We start from the raw sequence: 20,483 nt of genomic DNA, 5'->3' as shown, positions 1-20,483 counted from the left end.
ACTTAATTAAATAAATATGATTTCCGGCTTGTCCCATTTCGACGTTGCATATTCTTGCTGGTGCTGATCCTGATCCGCACTGAGGTTTGCTGATCTTTCGTATAAATGGCATAGTATGTAGATTTATTAGTTTCGATTTTCAACTTTCAAATTTTCTTAACTTTTCAGAAAGGCGATTTTCTTTAACTTATTGTTCAACGGTAACTTTTCTTTCTCTTTCCTTTCTTTTTGTGTCCTTTACGGATCTTGCTTAAGTCCTTTCAACAATATTTCATACAACCTCCTTTATTATTTTTATTATTTTTTTTTTCGATATTGCAAATGTCTTTGGCGAAAGAAGATTTATAACTTCAACGACGTGACTCAATTGGACTCAAAGGCCTGACACATTTACATCCATTTAAAGCTTTTGTATTTAAAACCACAGTCACATAATAAATATATACATATATATATATATATATATATATATATGATCGACAGATATTTGAACTATCTTTGGCGAAACAAGATTTATAAAATCAATATCAAAATTTGATATTTCGCTGTTGACTCAAAGTCCTGACACATTTTGGAGGCATACTCTAAGTCCTACACAACTTTCTCTCCATAAACATCAGGATTCCGACACTGCACTTTATAAAAAAAATTATTGAATTGGTTTAGAGTTTATAATTTCACCGACGAGAATGAAGAGTTTTACTGGCTATATCGAATTTATTCACATTCCCGACAAAGCATTTAAAGAAGTTGATATTCCTTTAAGTTTTTAGAACTGTCACTTTATTTCTAACGATAGTTAGAGTAATGTTTTTTTTTTTTTCCCGCGGAGAACTATAAGTTCTGACCGCATAGATTGCGATTATGTCCGGAACTGACTTCTTCTCATTTGTCTCCTTTAGTTGAAGCTGCTATTTTCTTGGAATTGCATTGGTGGTCTTTTCGTTGTTTTCGAACTAATTTCTTATTACCATGAATTGCATTAGTGATCACCTGATTATTGTTTTCGAACTAATTCCTTCTCTATTCACTTGTTTTTGGGCCGAGCCTACTGGGCCATTCCTCCTTTCGGTACCAAAAATCATACGATATCTGCCTATAGTTCGAATACACACCTAACCAAACACATGTATACTTGTCAGTCTTATTTCGTCTCACACTGTTCCTTGTTGGAAGTGCCAATATGTTTAGCAACAGGGCTTAATGTTGCTATGGCTGAGACGGCGTATGTCAGCAACATTGATGGCGCTGTTAACTCGTATCTGTGCATGTTTGTTTATGGGTGATGTTAACTCGCCCTCACAACATTAATTCCTTCCGACTCCATAACTTCTCGTAGTTCGATCTTATTGCCGGTTGTATTCAATCCACGGTTTTCCAACTCCTTTTCAGTTGCTGGATCCTTAATTCACTTAACTTTGCCCTGTCCAAGTCGCATTCGAAATCTTCGGAATTTATTTAACAATTCCTCTTCTGGCACCAATTGTAACGAATTTAATGCAATTCCGCTTATTTGCAACCTTCTATGAACGTTCGTATCGCTAAACTGTTAAATAAATAATTCCAATATTCAATAATGCAAAATGGTCTTTATTAGAGTACTTCACAATAACACTTATACTTCGCAACTAATAGCGTGCTTAAATCAAACTGATTGCCCATGCCTCAACTGGTGCTGCTTTTATACTCTTAGGTTTTCTCGTTCGCATGCTTCTAGACGTTTCTCCTTCTAGAATTTACTACTTGTTTACCAGCTATAAACTACAGATGCACGTTTATAGCTTCTCATATGCTCGTGTATATGTGAATGATACTTCCACCGATGATTGCATACTTTTGTGAGCATCTCAGTAATATGCATGTGTTTGTGCATATCTCTCCTCTTCTTCTATGTACATACATATGTGTAGACATAATGATTGATTTGTTTTTATAGATACAAGTGACTGCTTAATATCGGCTTAGAAATGATATTATGCCTTAGTGTTGCTAATATTCGTCACAATATATATAACATTTTGATTATATTTTTTTAGTAAATAATATACCTAGAATGTTGAAATTTGACACGTGGACTGATATTGACTCTTGATAAAAATTTTAAAAAAATTTTGAAAATGGGTGTGGCACCACCCACTGTAATTTTCTGAACTAGAAATTTAATTTTCTGAACTTGAATTGTAATCTTCTGAACTTGAATTGTAATTTTCTGAAATTGAATTGTAGTTTTCTGAATTTAAATTGAAATTTCTGAACTTTAATTGTAATTTTCAGAACTCGAATTGGAAAATCTGAACGTGAGTTTTAAATTTTTGAATTTGATTTGTAAATTTCTGAATTTAAATTGGAAATTCTGAACTTGAATTGTAATTTTCTGAAATTCAATTGCAATTTTCTGAACTTGAATTGTAAATTTCTGAACTTAAACTGGAAAAGGTGTAGTAAAAGTTGGAAAATTTCGTTAATAACCCGAACTAAAACACGTCCGCTTTGCTCAATAATTATTTATTCTAAATTCCAAAATACAATTTTTCAAATCCAAAAAAGATACTCGTCACAATATTTTTCAACGAGTCACGTACACTAGTTCCCCTTACAAATACAATGAACAAGTCAAACAAGCGTACGCCCTCTTGAACATATTTACACAAACATACCATAATTAAAATTGAGACACAAAAATAATTTACAAAATGGAAGTTCATACATTCAAAACGTTTAGGAGAAATGTAAATGAAGATATATTGACTTCATTGTTAATCATTTGAGAAAAAGCTTACTATATCAAACATTAAAACCAAATACTTAAATAAATTAGTTTAAACAGATCAGTATGCATACTACAATTCGACCATCGTGACAAATGAGATCTCCTAATTATTAATTAAATTGCTCATATGAAAACAAATCTTTTAAACAAAGTATATCAGCAACATAAAATACATTACAACTCCACCATCCTGACAATTTAGATTTCCTGATCTCCTACTTTTTCTTGACTTTGCTCCCATCCGGAAAACCACGGTCGCATATTACCTATTGCCCACACACCAACATAAGGTGTCCTAGATTGCTGAAAACCTTCTACATCTTTCACCACATAACGATCATTTTTCAATACTTTAGCTATCATCTAAAGACCTTTAAATTTTGGAACAAGCTTTTTATGCACACCAATATGTGAATCAAAATTTTTCAGCATAACATAATCTCCCTCTTTAATATATTAACATACTCTTCATTATATTTTTATACTCAGCTGAGCAGAGCTCACAGAGTATATTAACTTTGTTCGCATAACGGTAATCCGTAACGGCATAAACTAATCAAGATAGATATAGACTTCTATATATCAAAAAGATCTGGGTGAAAAAAGAAATTCATTTAGTCATGTCCGTCCGTCTGTAAACACGATAACTTGATTTCTTGATGAAATTTGGTATGTAGGTTTCTGGGCGCTCGTCTCAGATCGCTATTTAAAATAAACGAAAGCGGACTGCAACTACGCCCACTTTTTCGATATCGAAAATTTCGAAAAACAGAAAAAGTGTGATAATTCATTACCAAAGACGGACAATGCGATGAAACTTGCTAGGTGCGTTGACCTTATGACGCAAAATAGAAAATTAGAAAAATTTTGGACAATGGGCGTGCCATCGCCCAATTTTAAAAGAAGGTAATTTAAAAGTTTTGCAAGCTGTAATTTGGCAGTCGTTGAAGATATCATGATGAAATTTGGTAGGCACGGTACTCCTATTACTATATGTGTGCTTAATAAAAATTAGCGAAATCGGATGACGAACCCGCCCACTTTTAAAAAAGATTTTTTTTTAAGTAAAATTTTTACAAAAAATTTAATATCTTTACAGTATAAAAATAAATTATGTCAACATTCGACTCCAGTAATGTACGGTGCAACAAAATACAAAGATAAAAGAAAATTTCAAAGTGGGCGTAACTCCGCCCTTTTTCATTTAATTCGTCTAGAATACTTTTAATGCCATAAGTCGAACAAAAATTTACCAATCCTTGTGAAATTTGGTAGGTACATAGATTCTATGACGATAACTGTTTTCTGTGCAAATGGGTGAAATCGGTTGAAGCCACGTCCAGTTTTTATACACAGTCGACCGTCTGTCCTTCCGCTCGGCCGTTAACACGATAACTTGCGCAAAAAACGATATATCTTAAGTAAACTTAGTTCACGTACTTATCTCAGATCGCTTTTTAAAATGAGCGATATCGGAATATAACCACGCCCACTTTTTCGATATCGAAAATTTCGAAAAACCGAAAGTGCGATAATTCATTACCAAAGATGGTAATTTAAAAGTTTTGCAAGTTGTAATTTGGCAGTCGTTGAAAATATTATGATGAAGTTTGGCAAAAATGTTACTCCTATTACTATATATGTGCTAAATAAAAATTAGCAAAATTGGGTGACGAACACGCCCACCTAAAAAAAAATTTTTTTTAAAGCCAAATTTTAACAAAAATTTAATATCTTTACAGTATATAAGTAAATTATGTCAACATTCATCTCCAGTAATGATATGGTGCACAAAATACGAAAATAAAAGAAAATTTCAAAATGGGCGTGGCTCCGCCCTTTTTCATTTAATTTGTCTAGAATACTTTTAATGTGAAAATTGGTAGGGGCATAGATTCTATGACGATAACTGTTTTCTGTGAAAATGGGTGAAATCGGTTGAAGCCACGCCCAGTTTTTATACACGGTTACTGTCTGTCCTTCAGCTCGGCCGTTAACACGATAACTTGAGCACAAATCGATATATCTTTACTAAACTCAGTTCACGTACTTATCTGAACTCACTTTATCTTGGTATAAAAAATGGCCGAAATCCGACTATGACCGTCCACTTTTTCGATATCGAAAATTACGAAAAATAAAAAAATGCCATAATTCTATACCAAATATGAAAAAAGAGATGAAACATGGTATTGGATTGGTTTATTGACGCAAAATATAACTTTAGAAAAAACTTTGTAAAATGGGTGTGACACCTTCCATATTAAGTAGAAGAAAATGAAAAAGTTCTGCAGGGCGAAATCAAAAGCCCTTGGAATCTTGGCAGGAATATTGTTGGTGGTATTACATATATAAGTAAATTATGTTCTGGGTCACATTGGTCCACCTTTTGGTCGATATCTCGAAAACGCTTTCGCATATACAACTAAGGGCTACTCCCTTTTAAAACCCTCATTAATACCTTTAATTTGATACCCATATCGTACAAGCGCATTCTAGAGTCACCCCTGGTCCACTTTTATGGCGATATCTCGAAAAGGCGTCCATCTATAAAACTAAGGCATACCCCCTTTTAATATACTCATTAACACCTTTCATTTGATAGCCATGTCTTACAAACACATTCCAGATTTTCCCTAGGTTCATTTTCCTACATGGTGATTTTCCCTTATTTTGTCCCCAAAGCTCTCAGCTGAGTATGTAATGTTCGGTTACACCCGAACTTAGCCTTCGTTACTTGTTAATAGTTCATGTTTGTGCATATTTCTATATTTTTCGTGCATATTAAGGCATAATTTTGTATTTTTTGTACGTATTTTAAGCGTTTAAAACAATGTTTTACGGCATATTTCCGGTTGCCCTAGTAATCATGAACCTCGTTGTTATATGTTACTCGGTCATTCAAATATCTCGGTAGGTTACCTATTTAAACTTTCGGGCATTTCATGTATTGGGATATCGTATCCTTTTTAAGAATAAACCGCTTTGCTTTATTTTGTTTTACCTGTAGCTTTGCAATATTCGAGTCGGCTAACATGAATAAAATTGTAGGGCAGTATTTGAAATGAGGTTCTATCTATTATGAACCCATAAACCATAATTTTATAATATTTGCTGACGTGCTTGCATGTTCGGAACATAAATTCAATTTTTTATGATCTTTTGCCTCTAAGATGCTCATCGCACTTAAATTTCTCATCAATTATAATTCCTAGGTATTTTTTAAAACACTACTAAGACACTCTATTGAAAGCTTTTGAAAAATCTGTGTAAATGTAAAATCCACCTGGGAACCAGCTGAAAAGGAGTAAATGCAGAGTGATTCGAACGTTAGCAGAAGGTTGCAAATAAGAGATATGCCAGCAAATTCGTTACAATTGGTGTCAGAAGAGGAATTGTTGAATAAATTCCGAAGATTTCGAGTACAACAAGGACATGGCAAAGTTAAGTGAATTGAAGATCCAGCAACTGAAGGATTTGGAGAGCCGTGGATTGAATACAACCGGAATTAAACTTGAACTTCAGGCACGTTTACGAGAGGCAATGGAAGCAGAAGGAATTAACGTGGAAGAGTATGTCTTTCACCTTGATGTCGACGAGACAACAACAAAAATAGAGGAGAAAAACGAAACATCGCAGGCACTTGCGAGCACAGATTAAACACGATTTTGGCTGCAATATCTGCACAAACATCGACAGTAACATCCAAGGTGGAAGCAGAGGATGCACGCATTTTCTCAACTGGCAGAACAAAAGACAAATATAACATCTCAACTGGCAGAACAAAAGACAAATATAACATCACAATTGGAAGAACAGAAGACATATTTGGCATCTCAACTGGAAGCGCAAGAGATACGTATGTCCGAAATGTCGGCACGAATTTCAGCGCAGATATCACCCCAGATCTCTACGCAACTTGAAGAGCAGGAAGTCCGTATATCATCAAAGCTGGAAGCACAGGATACAAAAATCGCTCAATTTCAGGCAGAAGTCGAGGATTTAAAAGTTCGTATGGGGCAGATGCAACTAAATCGCCCAGCAGTCTCTGCGCGTAATCCAAAGGTAAAAAAACCATCCTTTGACGGTTCTATTCCTTTCCAGGTCTTTAAGCTACAGTTTGCGAAGACCGCAACAGTGAACAACTGAAATGCTTAAGATAAAGTTGCTGCATTGTTCGTATCTTTAAAAGGACCAGTTGCAGAAATCTTACAGACCATCCCAGAGTACGAGCGGAACAACTACGAAACGTTGATGAGCGCTCTAGAGAGACGTTAGGGAGGCGAGCATAGGAAACAGATCTACCAAATAGAATTGCAAAACCGCTACCAAAAATCTAACGAGACCTTGCAGGAGTTTGCTTCAGACATTGAAAGATTGGCTCGTCTTGCAAATGCGGACGCACCTGTGGAATACACTGAAAGTGTAAGGATTCAGAGTTTTATAAATGGCATACATGTCGAAACAAAGCGAGCTACATACGCAAGCCCAAAGCAAACATTTGCTGAAATAGTATCCCATGCACTAACTCAGGAAACTGCCTCACTTTTCAGTAAGCCAGCGTACAAAGCTCATCGCGTGGAAGTGGAAAGGCCAGACTAGGTAGACACAATTTTAGGAGCATTAAAAGGAACGCAGCAGAAAAACGATGGTGCCGTCAAATGCTTTAAGTGTGGAAAGCCAGGGCGCATTGCACGTTCTTGCAGTACCAATCCCAATAGTTCCAACAATGTGGGTGGCCGTAAACGCAGAGCTGAAGGAGATGACCAAATCTCCAAATCTACTCAGTCGTTAAACTAAAGCGAGTCAGCCGCAAGGGGCGACAGCTGGCTCCCTCAATTGAATGCCCCATAATCTCTATCTCGCAAATTGGAAGACGGACAAACAATCTTATTGTCGGAGGACATGTCGATGGAAAGGAACGTTTACTGACTGTAGATACGGGTGCATCTCATTCCATCATTCGAGCGGATTTATTCAACAAGAAGATAAGACCATTGCATGGAGCAAGATTGCGTACAGCCACTGGAGAAGACAGCACGGTTCTAGGAGAAGTAGCATATGAAGTAGCAGTTGGGAACGTCACGGCAGTACTCAATTTTATAGTGGCAGAGATTGTTGATGAAATCATAATTGGAGTGGACTTCTTAATCGACCAGGGCATCAAGATCGACATGCAAAGCAAGACGATGCGATATAAGAACATGGATGTACCACTTAATTTCGGCTAAGAGAGAGGCTACAGCAGTAAACGAGTGCTGGTGGAAGAGAGTCAGCAAATACCACCAAAATCAGAATCAGTCATCTGGGCAAAGGTTGATGGAGATTGTGGGACAAACAAATTGTGGGTTGTCGAAGCAGCAAACAAATCAGCTCCGAACATACTTGTAGGAAAAACCCTGGCTATGACAAAACAAGATGGACGTATTCCGGTAAGAGTACTCAATGACTTCAAGTCACCACTCAAACTGACCAAAGGAGCTATTTTGGGAATATGCTAAGAGGCTGAAGTAGTTATTAACTGTGAACAGCTCCAGGAACACGTTTCATCTAGTAACACTGATCTTTCAAATGACATCACGGCATGAACGGAGGGGCTAGAGGAAGATTATCAGAGAAGGCAAAGCAACTGCTCCTAAAGTACGCAAACATATTTGACCAGGATTGTTCCAAATCAGCCCGCACCAATGTTGTGAAACATCAAATTGACACTGGAGACGCGAGGCCGATACGTCAAGCTCCTCGTAGTTTTCCACTGGCGAAACAGGAAGTTGTGAGTCAAATCGTACAAGAAATGAGCGCCAGCGGCGTCATCGAACCATCAGCTAGTCCATGGAGCTCACCTGTGGTACTTATGAAGAATAAGGATGGGAAAATGAGGTTTTGCGTGGACTACCGCAAGTTGAACGACGTCAAGGATAGCTACCCATTGCCAAGAATTGACGACACTCTGGACTCGCTCTCTGGTACGAAATGGGTTTCCACACTGGACTTGAAAATTGGCTACTGGCAAGTCGAGTTCAAGGAGGAAGACAAAGAGAAAACAGCCTTCAGCGTCGGAGATGGTCTTTGGCAATTAACAATAATGCTCTTTGGACTAGGTAATGCACCAGCTACTTTCGAGAGACTCATATATCAGGTATTGAAAGGACTACATTGGAAAACATGCTTGGTGTACCTGGACATTATCGTATTGGGCAAGAACTTTGATGAACCTCTTAAAAACTTAGAGGAAGTTTTCCAGAGAATAGCTGGCGCTGGTCTGAAACTAAGACCCAAAAAGTGTTCGCTGTTCAAAAAGGCAGCGATTTAAACTCCCTTGGTGTGACCAATTGACGCCGGTTGGCGGAGCGAAGGAGCGACTGACATGCCTCGTTGGACGGCCATAACAGTTTAGACGGTTAAGCGCCAATTAAGTAAGTAAGTAAGTAAATTGTTTGGGTCACAAATTAACGACAGAAGGCCTCTGTACTACGAATTAAAAGATAGAGGCAGTAAAGGATTGGCCAAGACCACTGAACCTGCATGAATTGAGAAGTTTCCGTGGGCTGTGCACATATTATAGCCGATTTGTGCCAAACTTTTCCAGCGTAGCCCATAGCCTCCATGAGCTTACAAGAGAAAATAAAGCTTTTGAATGGAAGAAGGAGCAAGAAGTGGTTTTCCAAACATTGAAGGAGCGTTTGTGCACTGCCCCAATGTTGGCATATCCGATTCCAGGAGCAACATTTATTCGAGATATAGATGCGAGTGGATATGCTATAGGAAGTATTTTATCACAACTAGTCGATGAGCAGGAGAAGGTAGTTGCATATTACAGCCGTTCGATTGGAAAACCAGAGAGGAACTATTCCGTTACACGGAGAGAGCTGTTGGCATTGGTAGAGTGCATTAAACATTTTCACAAATACCTCTACGGCCACCAATTCCGCGTCAGGACAGATCGCACAGCGTTGAAATGGCTTCTGCAGTTCCGTAATCCGGAAGAACAATTGGCACGGTGGATCGAGCTCTACAAAGTTATGACTTTTCCATTGAGCATCGAAAAGGTAGTACCCATGGAAATGCTGATGCAATGTCACGAAGACCATGTAGTTTGGAATGCAAGCACTGTTCAAAGGCCGAGGCTAAAGAAGACATTATAGATGTTCGGCTAATGACTCTAACGTGTACGGCTGAATGGGACAAGGAACAACTAAGAAAGTGTCAGCTAAAAGATACAGATCTGTCACACGTTATGCAAGGGCTCGAACGAAACTAAAGACCAAACATAGAGATGTCAGCAGGGAGTCCCATTACGAAGTCATATGGACACAGTGGAACAGTTTAGAATTGATATCCGGTTGATTTCATTGAGTATGGGAGAGTGAGGATGGTAAATGCAAGAAGAAACGGATAGTTGTTCCCAGAAAGAGGATTCCTGACGTGCTCAGCGAGCTGCATAATGGTCCAAGTGGAGGACATCTTGGATTCACGAAGACGCTCGAGAAAATTAAGCAGAGATTCTATTGGGTTGGTTGCCGTCAGTCGGTCACCGAGTGAATTGCCAACTGCGAGGTTTGCAACAGAGCGAAAGGGCCCAAAACACGTAGTCATGGTCAGATGAAGCAGTATATTTCAGGTGCACCATTTGAAAGAATCGCTATGGATGTCGCACGTCCATTTCCTACTAGCAACCGCGGGAAAAAATACGTACTGGTGGTTATGGATTATTTCAGTAAATGGCCAGAGGTATACCCAATCCCAAACCAAAAAGCGGAAACAGTAGCAGAAGTTGTTACAAACGATTGGGTTGTACCAATGGAGTTACATTCTGGCCAAGGCAGGAATTTTGAATCACCCGTGTTCCAAGAAATGTGTAAGAAGTTGGGCATTCGAAAAACGCGGACAACTGCGTTGCATCCTCAGTCCGATGATATGGTGGAACGTTTCAATAGAACATTGGAGGAGCATTTAAGGAAAGTAGTAAACAAGTACCGTAAGGAGTGGGATACACACATATCATTATTCTTGATGGCTTACCGATCGGCGAGATAACGGGCCAAACTCCCGCAAAGGTAATTTTTGGCAATAACCTTCGACTGCCAGCTGATTTGAAGTATGGGATAGTTGCCGATGCGGAGAGTAATGCACAAGAAATCCACTGGTGTCTTGGAAGAAGAGCTGAGAGAGATACACGATCTGACAACGAGCAAAGATTATGAGTGACAAGATGAAAGCCAGATACGATAAAGCAATTAATTCGGAAGGGTTTCAGGAAGGAGATTTGGTTATACAACCCACAACGAAAAAAAGGTTTGTCCCCGAAATTGCAGTGTAATTGGGAACGCACATACAAAGTTGTAAAACGGATCAACGATGTAGGGTACCGCATACAAACCATTGGCAAACCACGAACAAAAATGAGAGTGGTTAATTTGGAAAGGCTAGCAGCGTTTAGATCGAGAGATTTGTCTGATCGGGACGATCAGACTTAGGTGGACAGCAGTGTGACGAATATTAGCAACACTTAGGGATACTATCATCTCTAAGCCGATGCTAAGCAGTGACTTGTATGCACATCATTAAATCAATCATTATGTCTACCCATATGTCCATACAAGCAGCGGAGAAGAGACGCACAAACACATGTATATATCTTATCTGAGATGCTCACAAACGAAGGCAATAATTTTTGCAAGTATTACTCACATAAACACGCGCATATGAGAAGCTATAAACATAGTTATATATAGCTGATAACTAACTAGTAAATTGTAGAATAGAAAAGCCTAGAAATATGTCAACGAGGAAACCAAGCAAGGCAGTAACAGTAGAGGCACGACAATCAGTTTGATTTAAGACGCTATCTGGCGAGCAATAGAAGTAGTATTTTGAAAGTAGTCTAATAAAGGCCATTTTGCATTATCGAATATTGGAGTTATTTATTCAACAGTTTAGTGATTCGAACGTTAGCAGAAAGTTGCAAATAAGAGGAATTCCAGTAAATTCGATACAATATGATTATAATACATTAGTAAAACTAATATCTATGTGCAAATTTTGCTTGCCTTTGTGGAAGCAAATATATCAATGATATCATCAAAATTTACCATTTTAAATTTTTCTTTTTCCACACTTAATAATTTAGGTCACTTAAGGGCCCATTACTGATACTTAGCATAGACTTGACTTGAGAACTTTAACTTAGAGTTCTGTTAAATGAACATTGATATACATTGATTACTCAAAACTTAGCAACATTTAACTTGACTTAGAAGTCTGTTGAATTTTGATTTTCTATGTAAGTTCGAAGTGACGTTTACATTTAGAGATGCCATTTGTTTGTTTCCGTTTCGTTTTGACATTTTGTCATACAAATTGACATTTATTGATTATGATGGCAGATTGTATGCGCTAAGCGGAGTATAATCGTGGCTAAGTTGCCAAGTTTACGCCAAGTCAAGTCTATCGTAAATATGTCAAAATTATGGTGTTTTCTTTTCTACACGAAAATGTCGCCTTCACGCCAACCCTTCAAAAAGTTGTGTTCTGTTGTAAAATCAGCTTACCCTCAATAGAGGGTATCATTATCTTTTCTCAACAACCTACCCCTAAAAATGGCCAAAAATGCAACATTACTTGCCCTCGCTGCCATTGACGGTACAGAAAACAGCCCTGTCAATTAGCTGATGAATCACACGAAGCTGAAGCGAATGCTATGTATATACGTGTGTGTCATGCCTCACTCAAAAGCAATTTGCGATTACAGTAGACAGCGAACAACCAAACGAACTGCATTTTTTTTGTAAAAATGGTTAACATTTTTGTTCTTTTCAAGTCATGCAGGGTGGCACATTTTAAGTGGCTACAATTTCACAGGGCGAATTGAGAATCTTAAAAATGTTTGCCCCTGAAAGTGGCGACATTTTCGTCTAGAAAAGAAATCACCATTAGTTTTAATTGGCTGAATGAACGTTCGCAGCTAGCAATTGATACTGAGATAGTCAAGAGTATTTGAAGTGGCACTCGCAAGTTTGGAAAAACATCTTCTCCTTACGAGAATATAAAAGTAAGTAATTGTAACGGAGTTTTAGGTTCAGTTTCTTTTCTACTGAGAAGTAATATTTTCCAGTCACATATTTCGATAAAAAGTTCTATTCCATCGAAATCTGTATTATAAAATTCACCCAAGTTCTTCCAGTTTTTTTCTAAATCGTTATTATCTTTGCTTAACAAACTTACAACGTCTAAGGGAAATCCAAATGTAAAATTGTTGTTAGACATCTGCCATTTATGAGTTTAACGTAATCTGCACATGTCGTAAGCTTGACTGGTCTCCCGTCGAACCGCCTAAACAATTGGTTTAAAACCAGCGTCCACAGCATTCGTGATAGAACCGCACCTTGCGGCGTTCCTCTGTTTACCGATTTTATTGCCCCGCATATACCCCATTGCGATGTGATCATTCTGCAGCTTAACATGGAGCCGATCCAGTTTGTTAAAGCTGGATGAACTTCAACCGAGCTGAGACTGTCCATAATTGCTTTTATCGAGACATTGCTGAAAGCTCCGGCTATGTCCAGAAAAACACCCGGTATTCAAGGGCTTTCACTATATTCATGGTATAACCATTCTGTGCTGAAGAGAATAGTTCCTCATTCATATTTGATTTCATATACTTATATATTATTCCTTCTACGGTTTTGAGCAGAAAAGGTGTCAAACTAATAGTAGTCTTTCGGGTGCAGATGATTGGCTTTTTCCGCCTTTGGTATGAAGACTACTCGAGCCGTTCTCCAAGATTGCGGGACATGGTTCACTTTTATGCAGCCCTTAAAGATTATTCTAAGCCATTCTATAATCGTGCCACTGGTCATCTGCAGCATAGCAGGGAATATCCCATCTGGATTCAGCGATTTGAACTTGGCAAAAGTTTTTATTGCCCATTCATTTTTGGTATTTGTCACCAATCCTGGTACCTCTCGCTCCGTATTAGGACTGGTTACATAACTCTTCCGCATCGTCTCGATATGGGAAGTGTATGTTCAGTAGTACCTCAAGGGACTCTTCACTACTGTGTGACCATTCTCCGTCGTCTTTTTTATCAGTCCCTGGACTGCATCTACCTTAGATAGGACTTCCTCGGTCTCGCCGTTTCGCTGGAGCATTCTATGCCGGCACATAATATCTTCCACGAAACCCCCTTTGACCTGTTGATTTGACGTTTATAGGTTCCAGCAGTCCTCGCCGATCGCAACTTTTGCCCGCTTAAAAATATCTCTCATCTGCCCTCTAAGAAGACCCAGCTCCTTACTTCACCATGGTGGCATTGCTTTCCGATGGACTCTTCCTAGAAGACAAGCTTTGTTGTACGCAGGTGTCAGCGCCTTCGATAAGAATTTTTTGCATTCCTCCAACTCCTCTAACCTACTGAGGCTGCCCCTGTCTTCGTGGGACATATTTATGAAATATGTACCAGCCCATTTCCATTGAATTTTTAAAGGTTTTCGCCATTTCAACCCTCTTTAGGGGGATTCTGAAGCTGATATATGCATTATCTGAGAAGGATAGCCCGTCAAGGACCCTCCAATCATACCCCGATATATCCTGCTCATAACTCAATGTGATATGAAGTAGGACCAACATATGTAGGCACGCTACCACTGTTGGGCACCTGTAGACTACTCCGTTGTATATAGCAAAAAAAAATTCACCTCTATCATTAATTTGTTTGGCCAATGAAGAACTACTTCGCAGAGCTCGATATTGACGGATTGACTTTGCATCATCAGTATCGTCTTGACTTTTCACAAGAGTAGTGCGCGCTGGCTTGAAACCACCCTTGCATTCTTTCCGGAAAATTCTTTCAGTCGTTTTAGTGCGTCCATTAGGGTTTGTCAATGCCAGTGTTTTTCTCGCAGGTACTTTTGGTTTTGATTTGTTTGGCCCATTCATTCCATCAACTCTTGCCCGATCTGCTGCCTTTGACTTTTGTGGTTTTTGTCGAAACTCTTTCACCAGCACTCGATTACTGCTGAACCCTTTTTCCAAACTAAAGTTAAGTGGCACATCCTGGTTCTCATAACGCATCACCCTTCTCTGCATATTGATCTTAATGTCATGGTCAACCAAGAAGTCCACTCCCAATATGACTTCATCAACGATCTCCGCCACAACGAATTTGTGTAGAACTGTGACCTTTCCCATTAAGACTTCACATCACACTTCTCCCTGGACTTGGTTAAACTCGCCAGTGACCGCACGCAACCTTGCTCCAGCTAACGGTTTTACTCTCCTGTTGACCAATTCAGATCGGATTAAGAAATGAGGTGCGCCCGTATCTACAGTCAGTATACGTTCTTTGTCATCCACATTCCCTCTGACGGTAAGACTGCTCTACCAATTTGCGACAAAAATATCACAGGATATTCAATAGCTAGATCTAGCTGTCGATCTCTACACCTTAATCGCTCTTGCTCATCCCCTCCAGCTTTGTTATTAAGACCACCCATGCTGTTGAAACCACTAGGATCAAGATCGAAATGACGTGCAATGTGACCGGGCTTCCCGCATTTGAAGCATTTAATAACTCTTTCACTCCGCTTTTACGATCCTTTCAGCGCCTTCAATATTGCGTCTACCCACTCTGGCCTTTCTACTTCCACACGGCGTGCTTTGAAAACTGGCTTACACAGAAGGGAAGCTGTTTCCTGAATCAGAGCATGTGATACCGTTTCTGTGAATGTAGGTTTTGGGTTTGCGTATGTCGCTCGCTTGGTTTCCATGTCCCGTATGCCATTTTTAAAGCACTGGATTGTAACCCATTCGGTGTATTCCACGGGTGCGTCCGCATTCACTAAATGTGCCAGTCTTTCAACATCCGACGCAAACTCTTGCAATGTTTCACCAGGCCTCTGGAAGCAGTTCAGTAACGCCATTTGGTATATCTGTTTCCTATGCTCAGTCCCGTATCATCTCCCTAGAGCGCCCATCAATGCTTCATAACAGTTCCGTTCGCCCTCTGGAATGGTTTGTAAGATCTCTGTTCGCAGCAGCAAACAGTTTAACTACGAAATGGAACCATATAAACATTTATAGTAACACTCATTTCTCCTACTGGGACTCCACTTTAAAATGTAACAGTAGAATCATACGATTTTTGTTTACTTGTACATGCCAATTGCTTACTGTAAAATCTCAATTGTTGATACTCTACAAATATGTATTTTCTTTAATGTGCCTTCTGCGCCTTGCATTTGTTGTTATTTACTTTATCTAACCTAACTGTCGAAGTAGGGGTTTCTGTCTGCTTTTTGACTGCAATTGGATACTGGCAAACAATGTTAAAACACTTCTACTTTGGCATTTGATAATAAAGCAATTATACTGAACGCTCATCGGTCTGTTCTTTTTTACTGTCGTTATAACTTCGCAACAGGATTAAGAAACTACTTAGTCCTACGGAAACATTTGGTGACCCCGACGTGATCAAAAAAATAAATTCTCGTGTTTCGTTCTCGCATGCCAAGTAGAAGCGAGTTTAATTATTTGATTTTATATATCTTTTTCGCGGCTTGGTTCATCACAATCATCGCGCAGTACACCATAGACCACACAATCATTCTCACATATGTGCATTCGGTACACGCAAATATACAAAAGCGCATTTTGTCCGCAGTGATAGAAAAGGCTTACTACTATCAACAAATAATTACTTCGACCTCGAAAAATGCCAAAAAAGGGCAGCTTAGAGAGTGAGATCTCATTTTATAAAAGGGAAAGTTTATCATTTCAACGTCAGCTGGATGCACTCAACAACTTTCTCACAATAGAGGAGCTGAAACAGTTAGATGAAGCAGATCTGTCCGCACGGCTAAAATATGCAGAATGAGTACTGGCAAATTTTGAGAAGGCGCGTTCGGCACTCAAGCGTATGGACAGGAGAGAATTTGACTCCGACGCCGACGAAAACTTTTCAAAAACTTACCTTGAAGTTGAAGCAAAATTGAGTCGCAGTTTGAATTCAACACGCAAGGCCAGTAGTGCTCACTCATCAACTATGAGACAACCTCCCTGGAATGAGGCTGCAACGCAACATGTACCACGCCGATCCAGATTACCTGAGCTTAAAATTCCAGTTTTTAATGGCGCTTATCTTGATTGGCCATCGTTCTACAGCACCTTTTCTTCAGCAATCGACAAGGACATGGAAATGTCTAAACTGGAAAAAATGCAGTACTTGATCACAAGTCTCGAAGGAGCAGCCTTAGACACCATTCGCTCGCTGGAGCCAAGCGAAGAAAATTATGATAAAGCGTTATGTTTGTTGAAATCTCGATTCGATAACAAACTGTTTCTTTTTCAGGCACACATTAAAGCTATTTTCGGGCTAGAAGGTGTAGAAATAGGCAAACCAAGTGGACTGCGAAAGTTAAGCGATCAAGTGAATTCGCACCTTCGAGCGCTACAAACACTGGCAAGAAACGAGGAAATCTATAATGGACTTCTTATTCATATCATTACCAGCAAGTTACCGCCACAAACGTACGAAAAATGGGAGGAAAATTTATCCGCACAAAAACTTCCGACTTGGGCCGAGATGTCTATGTTTCTGGAAAAACGATGTCGCATGGCGGAGAATTTGGAAAATGCTGCGGTCATTCAAGGGCCTAGTAAACAGGTGGGAAAAAATATTATTCAATCCAAATCTAAAGCAAGTGTACTTGTCACGGCCGCTAGTGGGAAATCCACATCACTTTGTAATTTTTGCGAATCGAAAAACCATTTTATCACTGACTGTATTCGATTCTTAAATCTTTCCCCGAAGTTGCGCTATAAGGAAGCTAAGAAAATTAATCTGTGCTTAAATTGCCTTCGTAAAGGGCACGCGGTAAAGCAATGTAGATCTGGCAACTGTAGACATTGCCAAGGAAAGCATAACTCTTTATTACATTTAAATAGCATTGAGCCAGCGGCCGCTTCGGTTGCACCAGACACAACCAGTCGTCCACTATCGTCGCAGTCAGCAGCAGTAACTTCACTAGCTGCAAGCCGCTCACCTTATTCCACGAAAATTGTGCCTAGCAATTCTGTGCTATTAGCAACGGCCATCATTTTAGTAAAAAATCGTGCTGGTACACTAGTTCCTTGTCGAGCGATTTTAGACTCTGCGTCGCAGCTAAATTTCGTCACAACACGGCTGGCAAATCAACTTCAACTTCGTTCTCGCTATTCACCTGTTGCAGTCTCCGGCATAGGAGAAACGAGTATCGTTGCCAACAAATGTGTTGATATTTTTGCCCAAGCACAACATGGCCAGTTTTCAGCCTCCTTCGCAGCAATAGTTACCGCTAGCATAACTGACTATCGACCGAACTTTGATATCAATATAGAGGGTTGGAATATACCCAAAAACATTACTTTAGCTGACCCGATGTTCTTCAAGGCAAGTCGTATTGACCTTTTGATTGGTGCTGAATTGTTCTATGACCTAATTTGCGTCGGCCAAGTTAGGGTTGCTGAACATTTGCCAACGTTACAAAAAACCAAGTTAGGCTGGGTGGTCTCTGGAGGCATATCGCACTCTAACAATCGATCGACAACTCTCTCGGCTTTCCGGAATTCAATACCACAGGAATACAATAACGACGAACTTGCAAACATTGTCCAACGCTTTTGGGAAGTCGAATGTTGTTTCGACTCCACTCCAGTTCCAGCTAATGATAACGATTTTTGTGAGCAACATTTCGTCGAAAACTTCGTTCGTCTGCCATCAGGAGCTTACTCAGTTAAGTTGCCACCAAATCAAGTTTCGATGCTCTTGGAGAGTCATATGACTTGGCTCTACGTAGATTTAAGGCATTGGAGAGAAAGCTTGAAAAGGATGAGCCTACAAAGCGCTTATATTCGGCTTTTATGAAGGAATATAAGGATCTCGGGCACATGTCGTTGGCAATATTAGAAGCAGAGAAACCAACCTATTTTTTACCACACCATTGCGTCCGTAAAATGATAGTACCACAACTAAACTTCGTGTAGTCTTCGATGGTTCCGCTAAAACAACCTTAGGGAACTCTTTGAATGACTTGTTGCTGCCAGGGCCAACCATTCAACCGACACTTTTTAATACGCTTCTTCGTTTCAGGTTATCGAAAGTTGCATTATGTGGCGATATATGCAAGATGTACCGTTGTGTCAAGGTAGGCAGCCCTGACAACCAGTTGCAATGTATTCTTTGGCGGGACGACCCTTCAAAAGAAATCGAAATTTATAAGTTGGATACTGTCACATACGGAACAAGGCCAGCTGCATTTTTTGCTGTTCGAGCCATGCACCAACTCACTTATGACGAAGAGCAATCGTACCCTATCGGTGCAAAAATTGTGCGACGAGATTTTTACGTGGACGATTTGATATCGGGCGGCGAAACAATAGAACAGGTCATACAAATGAAGCAAGAAGTAAAACAACTGCTCCGACGAGGAAACTTTCCAATTCGTAAATGGTGTTCGAATGAATCTTGCATTCTACAAGATGAAGACAAACGTGACTGCGAGCAACTTTTAAAATTTCATGATGGTACTGACGTCACAAGGGCGCTTGGTCTCGTGTGGGACCCCACCTCTGACAATTTTCTTTTTAACTTCACTCCAACCTTCAACTCCGGTAAAACTACAAAGCGTTCTGTTCTTTCAGTCATAGTCCGTTTTTACGACCCACTTGGGTTAATTTCACCAGTTATCACAAGGTTGAAGATTTTTATGCAAACATTGTGGAAAGAAAAGTTGGCATGGGACGAAAGCTTGCCGCAGTTGTTGCATACAACTTGGATGACATTGTGTGGTCAAATATCGGTCGTTAGTAGCCTGCAATTTCCACGCTACGTGCTCGCTCCAAAGGCCCACATACAAATTCATGCATTTTGTGATGCTAGTTTAGCCGCTTACGGTGCTTGCATCTATACTCGCGTTGATTATCAAGGCTACATTAAAACACAGTTATTATGCTCCAAGTCCAGAGTAGCACCCTTGAAATCACTTACCATCCCGAAACTTGAATTGTCAGCCGCATTGTTGTTAGCAGAACTGGTTGCAAGTATTTTGGAAAACGGGCAGCTAAAATGCGATTGTCATTGTTGGTCAGACTCAATGATTGTTTTGTCCTGGATTCAGTACACAGCTGGTAACTTTAATGTTTTTGTAGCAAATAGAGTGGCACAAATACAATCACTAACATCTGGCATGACGTGGCATCATGTTCCTACTGACATCAATCCGGCAGATATAATTTCTCGTGGTTGGGCTCCACAGGAGCTGCTATTCAACGACCTTTGGACAAACGGGCCTCCATTTCTTCAACTTGATTCTTCGCTGTGGCCCGAAAGTAAGGAATTTTTGTCTAACCTTCCGGAAAGAAGACGCTGCACCCTAGTTTCCGCCAGTCAAGTTGATGAAACATTCGGTTGCAAGTTCCAAAATTCATTCGGCAAGTTAAAGCGAGTATTTGCGTATATATATAAATTCTGTCATTTCAGAAGAAATCGTACTTCATTGCCAACTAGTTTGCTTACTGTCCAAGACATAAAAGCTGGTACATGGTTGCTGATAAGGCATATTCAGCAAGTGCACTTTGCCTCAGAATATAAAGCCCTGAAAGAAAATAAGCAGTTGCCTTCGTCTAGTAAGCTGCTGTCACTTAACCCATTCATTGATGATTTTGGTTCACTTCGCGT

The sequence above is a fragment of the Eurosta solidaginis genome, chromosome 3 (assembly GCF_040869045.1).
Source record: "Eurosta solidaginis isolate ZX-2024a chromosome 3, ASM4086904v1, whole genome shotgun sequence".
Classification (NCBI taxonomy): domain Eukaryota; kingdom Metazoa; phylum Arthropoda; class Insecta; order Diptera; family Tephritidae; genus Eurosta; species Eurosta solidaginis.
Note: the sequence above shows the minus strand (reverse complement) of the source record.